Raw genomic sequence first — 7,406 nt, 5'->3', positions numbered from 1 at the left:
AACCGACTTGGAGGCGAATTTTCCTTTCTTTCAAGTGAGATAGTTGGGCGGGGGGTGGTGTATTTTTCAAGCGGCAGTCAGGAGGGGCAGGAGCCGGCGGTGCTCTGGGCGGTGGCGTCCCTCCCCGTGGGCGCGGGGCACAAAGCGCGGCTGTGCTGGGGCCGGAGCTCGGTGCCAGCAGCGAGGTCGGGACCCGGCAGCCGCCGACCTGCCCGGGCTTGCCGGTGGCAGCGGGGTTACAGCCGGGGCTGCTCCAGCCCCACGGGCTGTCCCGGCTCTCCCGGCGCAGTGACGGGCTGGGGACACCGCGCTGGCTGTGTCCCCTTTGCTACAAGCTCCAGCCCAGGGCGTTTTGGGGCATCCATCAGCACCCACCAAAGGAGGTCTGGGAAGAACTCGTCTCCAAAAACTCTCTGCAAGCTCAGCTCACTGCCCTGGTGAGGTGCTTCGCCAGCTGGTTATTAAGCACATGGCAATTTATTCCTTTATTATTTATTTCTGCTATTTCCTCAGCCGTCCCCTCATCCATCATCCTTCCCTGATGGGCAAACATTGACACCTCAAACCAATCTCCCGTTCACAGAGGGAGAAAAAAATATACACATAAGCCCTTCTTTTCTCTCCCTTTCTTGCCGTGTCTTTCTTTTCCCTCCATTGAGTGTGGGGCTGGCACGGAGCCATTCTGGCAACAGCCGGCTTTCACTTGCTAATCATCCTAAATATTGAAAATCAACCCTAGAATAAACAGCTCAAAGATTGAGGCCATCTCTGCTCTGTTTGGAAATGCTAATCTCGCTGCCTTTTGTTTTCCTTGTGTGGATTTGGTGCCTTGAATTTGGAGGAGGTCACAGCTCATGGGTTCTCTCTTCATCCCCAGATTTCTAAAAAAAATTTCCCCTCTCATCGTAAAAAATTCAGCCCATTTTAACATCCTAGGCTGGGATGGTTGGAGTGGCGAGGGGGGAGAAGGGGGAAAAAGGATGGAGGAGGGTAGGGAATGGGCTCGCCTTGCATAGCAATGAATGAACCTCCAAAGTTTGGGAAAAATCAGGTTCCCAAACATGCATCCGGGAGTTCACATGGATGTGAAATCTCTTGGGAACCACGCTCGGTCAGGGAGATGTACTTGGTACAGCAGGTCCCTGGTAGGGATGGGATGGGGATATGGCATCGGGGCAGCCTGGCACTCACGCAAGGCAGGGCTTGGGGACAGCTCAGGGACTCACTGCGCTGTGACAGTGATCTTTTAGTGTTTTATACCTGATGGGCTGGAGGTGCCAGAGCAGACTCCAGAGAGGTTGTGCTGAGCCCCACGACTGGATTCGGATAGCTGAGCCAGGAGGGATCGGGCTGGATCCCAACACCTCTGTGCGGGGGCTGCAGGGCAGAGGTGGCTTTGAGAACAGAGAGGGGAGCAAAGCCCCTGTCCTGCTTTTCCAGCAGTGACCTTGCCCTGCCAGCAGAGCCCAGCAGGACCTGTGACACCCACACAGCCCGGACGGCTCTCGGCACCCTGATGGGGAAACTGAGGCAGGGCTGACGTGGGTCAGAACCTGATTATCTCGGCAGCACTTTTGAAGCATATCTGCACCTATTTCGCTCCTGTTCTTGTGCGGTGTGAGCAGCCCTGCACAATCTGGCACGGAGGAGCACATCCAGCAAAGGTGTCCTCGGGTGCCCACGTCCCTCCGCGCCCCAGGGAGCCCCGGGACGGGTCAGTGGCCGTTGCCAGTGGCTGTTCCCGGCTGGCACAATGTCCCGGCAGGCCGGGGCTTGTCCTGCGGCGGGGAGAGGGGGAGTGCCGGCAGCCACAATGCAACAGCCCCAGCGTAAGAGCCGTCACATGGACACGCTCCGCTGCCCCTTCCTCCTCCTCATCCTCCGCCCCACCTCGGTGCGTGCCCGGGTAGGGGGCGGCAGCCCCACGGGGCTCCTGCTCCTCCAAGCCGGCTCATGCCATGGAAAGGGGTCCCTGTGGGCATGGGGGGACACATCCATCTCCCCAGTGGAGGGGCTGAGCTGCCGGAGCCGTGCCAGCATCGCCTCCTTCTTCGGGAAACCACGTCATGCCAAGGTCGAAACTTGGCCGGTGTGCAAACAAGCACCGCGGCCACGGGGATTTCTTTACAAAGGCTGTTTTTCCGAGTGATTTGTTTCCAGGTTTGGAGCGTTAGGATCATCTCGTGTCTTGAGATTGTGGGCGTTTTTTTCACTGCTATCGTGACAGTGAGAATAATGGCTTTAGAAATCCAAAGTAAATACACTTTTTGGTGTGTGACTCCTTGGGATGGGTCTTAAACCCCCCCAAAAGGGTGGAAACAGGGGCAGGCTGCAGGCTGTGCACTCCCTGGACACAGCTCTCCTGTGGGTGTTGCTGCGGGCAGAGCCAGGCATTTGGGGAATGGCCCAATTCAGAGCAGTGAGGGCCAAATATTCGGGGGTTACAGATGGGGCCAGCCAGGATGAGCAGCAGCAGCAGTGGATCCTTTGGGATGCTCCTATCCTGCACACAGGGACCACTGGGCTGGAGGCTGGCACAGGCAGCAGGAGGGCTCAGGGCATTACGAGAGGCAGGTGTTGACCTAGAAATCGCAAAGAATTTGGCCTGGCACAGTGCTGGTGGGCAACGTGCCAGCCTGGCAGCCGAGGGAAGCACGGCTCTGCTCGGAAACAGTTGCTCCTTTTCCCCATGCTGGCTGAGAGAGGTGACTGATGCCTGCCCCACGAGCTCTGGGAGCATTTGGGGCTCACTGGTGTCAAGCGGTGGGATGCTCATCGCTCCTACCAGACACATCAGGTTTTGCTCCTTTGGAGAGCCCATCCAGTCCGGGGTCAGTGCCAATTCTCAGCTGGGGAACGGGAGGGAGCAGCCTGGCAAGTGCTGGGGGGAGTAATGCTCCATCCTGGCAGCTTTTGGTTACGAGACACATTAACAGGCAGGAATGTGCAAATATCCAAAGGTCAGAGCTGTGCAAGGCGGCTGTGGTGGCTCCAGTCCCTGGGAGTGCAGCAGATAGAGGCAAGACCCCCTTGTCCTGCTGCAGGCAGACAGGGATCACCGAGGATATCCCTGTCTGCACGGGGCTCAGTGGACCTGCACCCCTCAGCAGACCCCATGGCCTCGCTGGGCAGCTCCTTGCCATCCCTGAGTGAACTCCTGCCGAGGGGAGCTGCAGCCCTGCATGGCCTCCCCGTTCCTGTCACATGGGGGATGTGTGCCCAACACCAACCCGCATGGCAAACACCCCCCTTCCTTCCCCAGCAACCTGGCGTAGGAAGAAAATGAGCATCATCCCCCAGCCTGGCCCCCAGCTCACAAAACAGAGTGCCCTGGAGATGCCCTGTCCCCTGGACCAAGGCTCCTGCTACGTGCACACACATCACACCCATCCCAAATCCATCTGGGAACCTCCTGCTCCAGGGAGGCTCTGCCATGTGCTGGGTGGCACCTTGCTGGTCCCCAGTATGTGCCAGCTTCTTGGTGGTCCGAGGGGCTTGGCCAGAGCAGGGGGTCTCTATCCTGCTCCCCTCACTCTGGCAGAGCACTAAGTAAACAGTGATGAGGGGAACCTCATAATCCTGGGTTTTCATTTGCAAAAAGCCATTTAGAGCCGGCTCTGCAGGCAGTTATCAGAGCACAGGGGAGGTTTTCCCAGCAGGGTCTTAATTCCCTCTGCAAATAAAGCCAGAGGGAAGGAAAGCACGGCTTGGGTCTGTGATAGCTGAAAGCTTGGGGAGGCTTTGGGGGCCAGCCTTGAAGGGGCTGACTGCCTTGAGCTCCTTCCTGCAAGGAGCAGGGAGGGTCCTTGAGGGATTTCCCTGCTAGGCATTCTTTCAGGGCGATTCCTGCCATGTCACACTCTTCCCTGGAGCAGCAACGCTGGCATGGCCCTGCTCAGGGCCACACAGGAATGGCTGGGAAGCTGCTGAAGCCCAGGTGGCAGCCCTTGTCTCACACAGACCTGGTTTTCCGGGAGCAGTGCACATCCCTGTGGCGCAGTGAGTGCTCTGGACCCAGGTCAGGATCAAAGTGAAGTCAGAAGGGCTCGAGCGTTACCAGGGAAGCAAAGTCCTGTGGTGGATTTGGTTCTTGTCTCATCCCTTCAGGTTCATGGGCGCATAACAGCCAAGGGGACGTGCCTGAGTGCATCCCATACCCTCTGTGTGCTCACTCCCTCTTGCAGGGGCTTCCTGCTTATAACTCCTCCTGGAAGGGAAAACTGGGGGCTTGTCAGACAGCTCAGAGCTATTGGTTTTCTGTCTGCAGATTAATTTGACTGAAGATTGATCACTTTTTCTGTTCAGCTGACCTGAGGGGAGACAGAATAGCTGTGTCTGTGGAGGAGGGAACACCAGTGTTCCCAAGTGTTCCTGCAGCCTGGGGCACTGGTGGGTCATACCACGGGGAAATATAGTCCGGGACAGCCCTGCAGCCCAGAATGGAAGGTTTATAAATTTATGTTAATCCTGACTCCTCCATACTATGATCTCTCTCCTCCCCCACATCAAATGCAAAGCCCTTTTGGAGGCTCCTGGCTGCATTAATCTTGGTTTGCCCTCACTGCATCCTCAGGCAGCTCCTGTGGCTCGGGAATGCTGTTGCCCTGTTGCACCCCAATGTCCCCTCCTCACTGTCCTCTCTTGCAGGAGCAGGATTAACTCTGCCAGTGGGAAGCAAGAGAAGGCTTTATTTTATTTTATTTTATTTTGCAATAAAATGGTTTATTATTTATAAAATGACACCATATTTTAATGCAGGAACTGTTCCTGGGGTGAGCAGTAGCAAACCCCAATGGAGGGGACAGAAAATCCCTGCTTTAAGAGCTACTATTAATTCAATTTCTCCAGATCTTGTCGAGATCACACTTTCGTGCAATGACCTTTGCCGCCATAAAAGCAATCAGTAGAAACAGGAATTTGGGGGATATCTGGGTGTATCCAGCAATTCACTGCCCAGCCCTGAACAGGCAAAGCAAAACCCCTCTCTGCCTCAGTTTCCCCCTCGCTAATCTGGTTCCCTTCTCTTTCCTGCGGCATTTTGGGTGACCAACGCCCTGAACACCTTGTCCTTGGAGAGAAGTGACTGTCACGTCCCCGCCAGCAGGTGCCACTTCCTCATGCCTGTGGTGGTGAAAACTCCCGTTGCCGAACAACGGAGCGGTGCCGCTGCTGGAGCCCCCCAGCCTCCACACCCCGAAGGCGCTGGGCTCCGATCCCAGCCCGTGCCTTGGGGTTCGGAGCGCTGGAACCACTTTTGTTTAGCAAACGCACTAAAAGACACCCGTTAACACTTTTATTCCCACGCCAACCCCGCAGTAAGCGCCGCGCTAAATGCAATCCTCAGGCCCATGGGCTGACATTTCCATCCTCTGCGCCCATGCTGACAAAGTGAAAATCCCTTCTCGGGCAGGGCGGCGAGGGGGAAAAGCGGCTTTGCGCCTCACGGAGGAGGAGGCAGGAGGTGACTCAGCATTCCTGCACGGCCACTGCTGTGTCACCGCGGTGTCGCTGCTGCTCGGCGGGGCCGCGGGCGGGAAGGGCGGCGGGAAGGGAGCGGCATTGTCCCGGAGCCGCGCTCCCGCCGCCCGCGCCCGCCGCCGGGGAACGGCCGGCCGTCACCCGCGGGGATGGCAGCCCGGGGGGTGCTTTGTCTTTTCTAACCTTTCTTTTTCCTTCTACCCGAAACGTCCCCTTGGAGTCTTTACGTTTCACCATTTTATTTTATTTTTTTTTCCTGCTGCTTTCTCGTGGATGCGGTGCTGCATCTCCCGTTTGTACAGGGTCCAGCAGTTTTTGCACAATGCTGTGCATTTATTGTTAGGCATTTATTCACTCCTTATCACCCCATGCAGCTGGCAGTGTGGGGTGGGTGTATCTATCCCACTTTGCTCTAAGGAACTGTCGCTCCATAAAGGGTGAGGGAGCCTTTTTGGTGGGTTTTCAGGAAATAAACAGCATTACTGGGCGAAACACACACAACTGCTCCCCAAAGGGAGGTTCTTTTTGGCCCTGGCTGCCCTTTGAATGAAGGGGGTGAGTGCTGGCAGAAAGAGCATGGAATGCTGTAAAGAAAGAGATGGATCAACCGTTCAGAGAGAAAGATCTTTCACAACATCCCAGTGTGGGGAAACACGAAAGGTGCTGAGTGCTGAGCTTGGACTGGGATTTTCTCTCTTATACCCTCAAGATCCCTTTTATCAGGTATCCCCACAAAACACAGGCAGGCAGTTGTGGCCACACAGGGCAAACAGAGCCACAGCTTGGGCACATCCGTGGGCAGCAGGACAGGGTGGGTTGTGAAATCAATTGTTGAATAAAAAGAGAGCTGCTCTCTGGAGCTTGGGGTGGTTTGACAAGGGGAAGACAGATGGGCACACACCAGTCCCTGCACGTGGCAAGACCCTGGGAGTGGAACAGGACAGCAGGAGCTGGAGAACCTGCAGGTGCTGGAGGTGCAGCCCCCTGCTCTGGGCTTGGTTTGGGGGGATGCAGAGCCCCCAGAGTGTGGTACCCCCAGCCATCCTCCCCTGTGTAGCTCCACCGTGGGATGACCTTTCTCCCTAGAAAGTGGATGCAGGACAAGCATGGGCTGACACAATTCACACATTTCTATAATTTCACTTCCCTGAGCTCAAGCCCCTGGACTCTCTCTCCACATCTGTTGTGCACACAAATCGGATTTGTTACCCCCAGTGCAATAAACCAATTATGACACAGTTGAGAGAGACATTGATTATTTTTCAGACCTGCACAAGCCTGGGTGCTTGTTGGGATTCCACAAATCAAGCCATGACAACTATCAAAACCTTTTACTATTTATACCTTTTAGCAAACAAAGGGATTTGTGTTAATGGGCTAGAAGTTACAGAGTTCTCTTATTAATTATTATTCTATCTTCTATTGGGAAATTATTCTCTTACTTGCCATGCTAATTAGTCCATGTGCTCAGTCTTTCTCTTCTTTTGGGTTGGTGGGTTTCTTGGATCTGCTCCTGCTGGAATTAGTTACTCTGTCGGAGCTGATTCAGCTCAGTTGCTGAGTTGGTTTTATAAGTTTTTTCTTTATTTTGGGAGTTTTGCCATAATGTCCTCGTGGCCCATAAATTCTGCATTCTTTGTGCCCACTATCAGTTGTACATCCTTCTTCCCAAGCTTTGTTAACCTAACCCTAAGATAATTTTAAAAAGTCAAACCCTAAACCTTAACAAGGCAATTGTACCAATAAGCAATTTGTTTTTCTAACACCTGGGCATCACTCAGAACTTGTTGGCTGTTAGATCTTTCACGGATTAAATCTCCTTTATTGTTGTTTAGGCTTGAAATTACACAAAGATCAAACATCAAAGGACATCCTCTCGTAAGAAAATTTTACGCAACAGTGCCACGCTCAGGACGAGAGGACATAGT

This window comes from Sylvia atricapilla, chromosome 18 (genome assembly GCF_009819655.1).
Source record: "Sylvia atricapilla isolate bSylAtr1 chromosome 18, bSylAtr1.pri, whole genome shotgun sequence".
In the NCBI taxonomy this organism is placed as follows: domain Eukaryota; kingdom Metazoa; phylum Chordata; class Aves; order Passeriformes; family Sylviidae; genus Sylvia; species Sylvia atricapilla.
Note: the sequence above shows the minus strand (reverse complement) of the source record.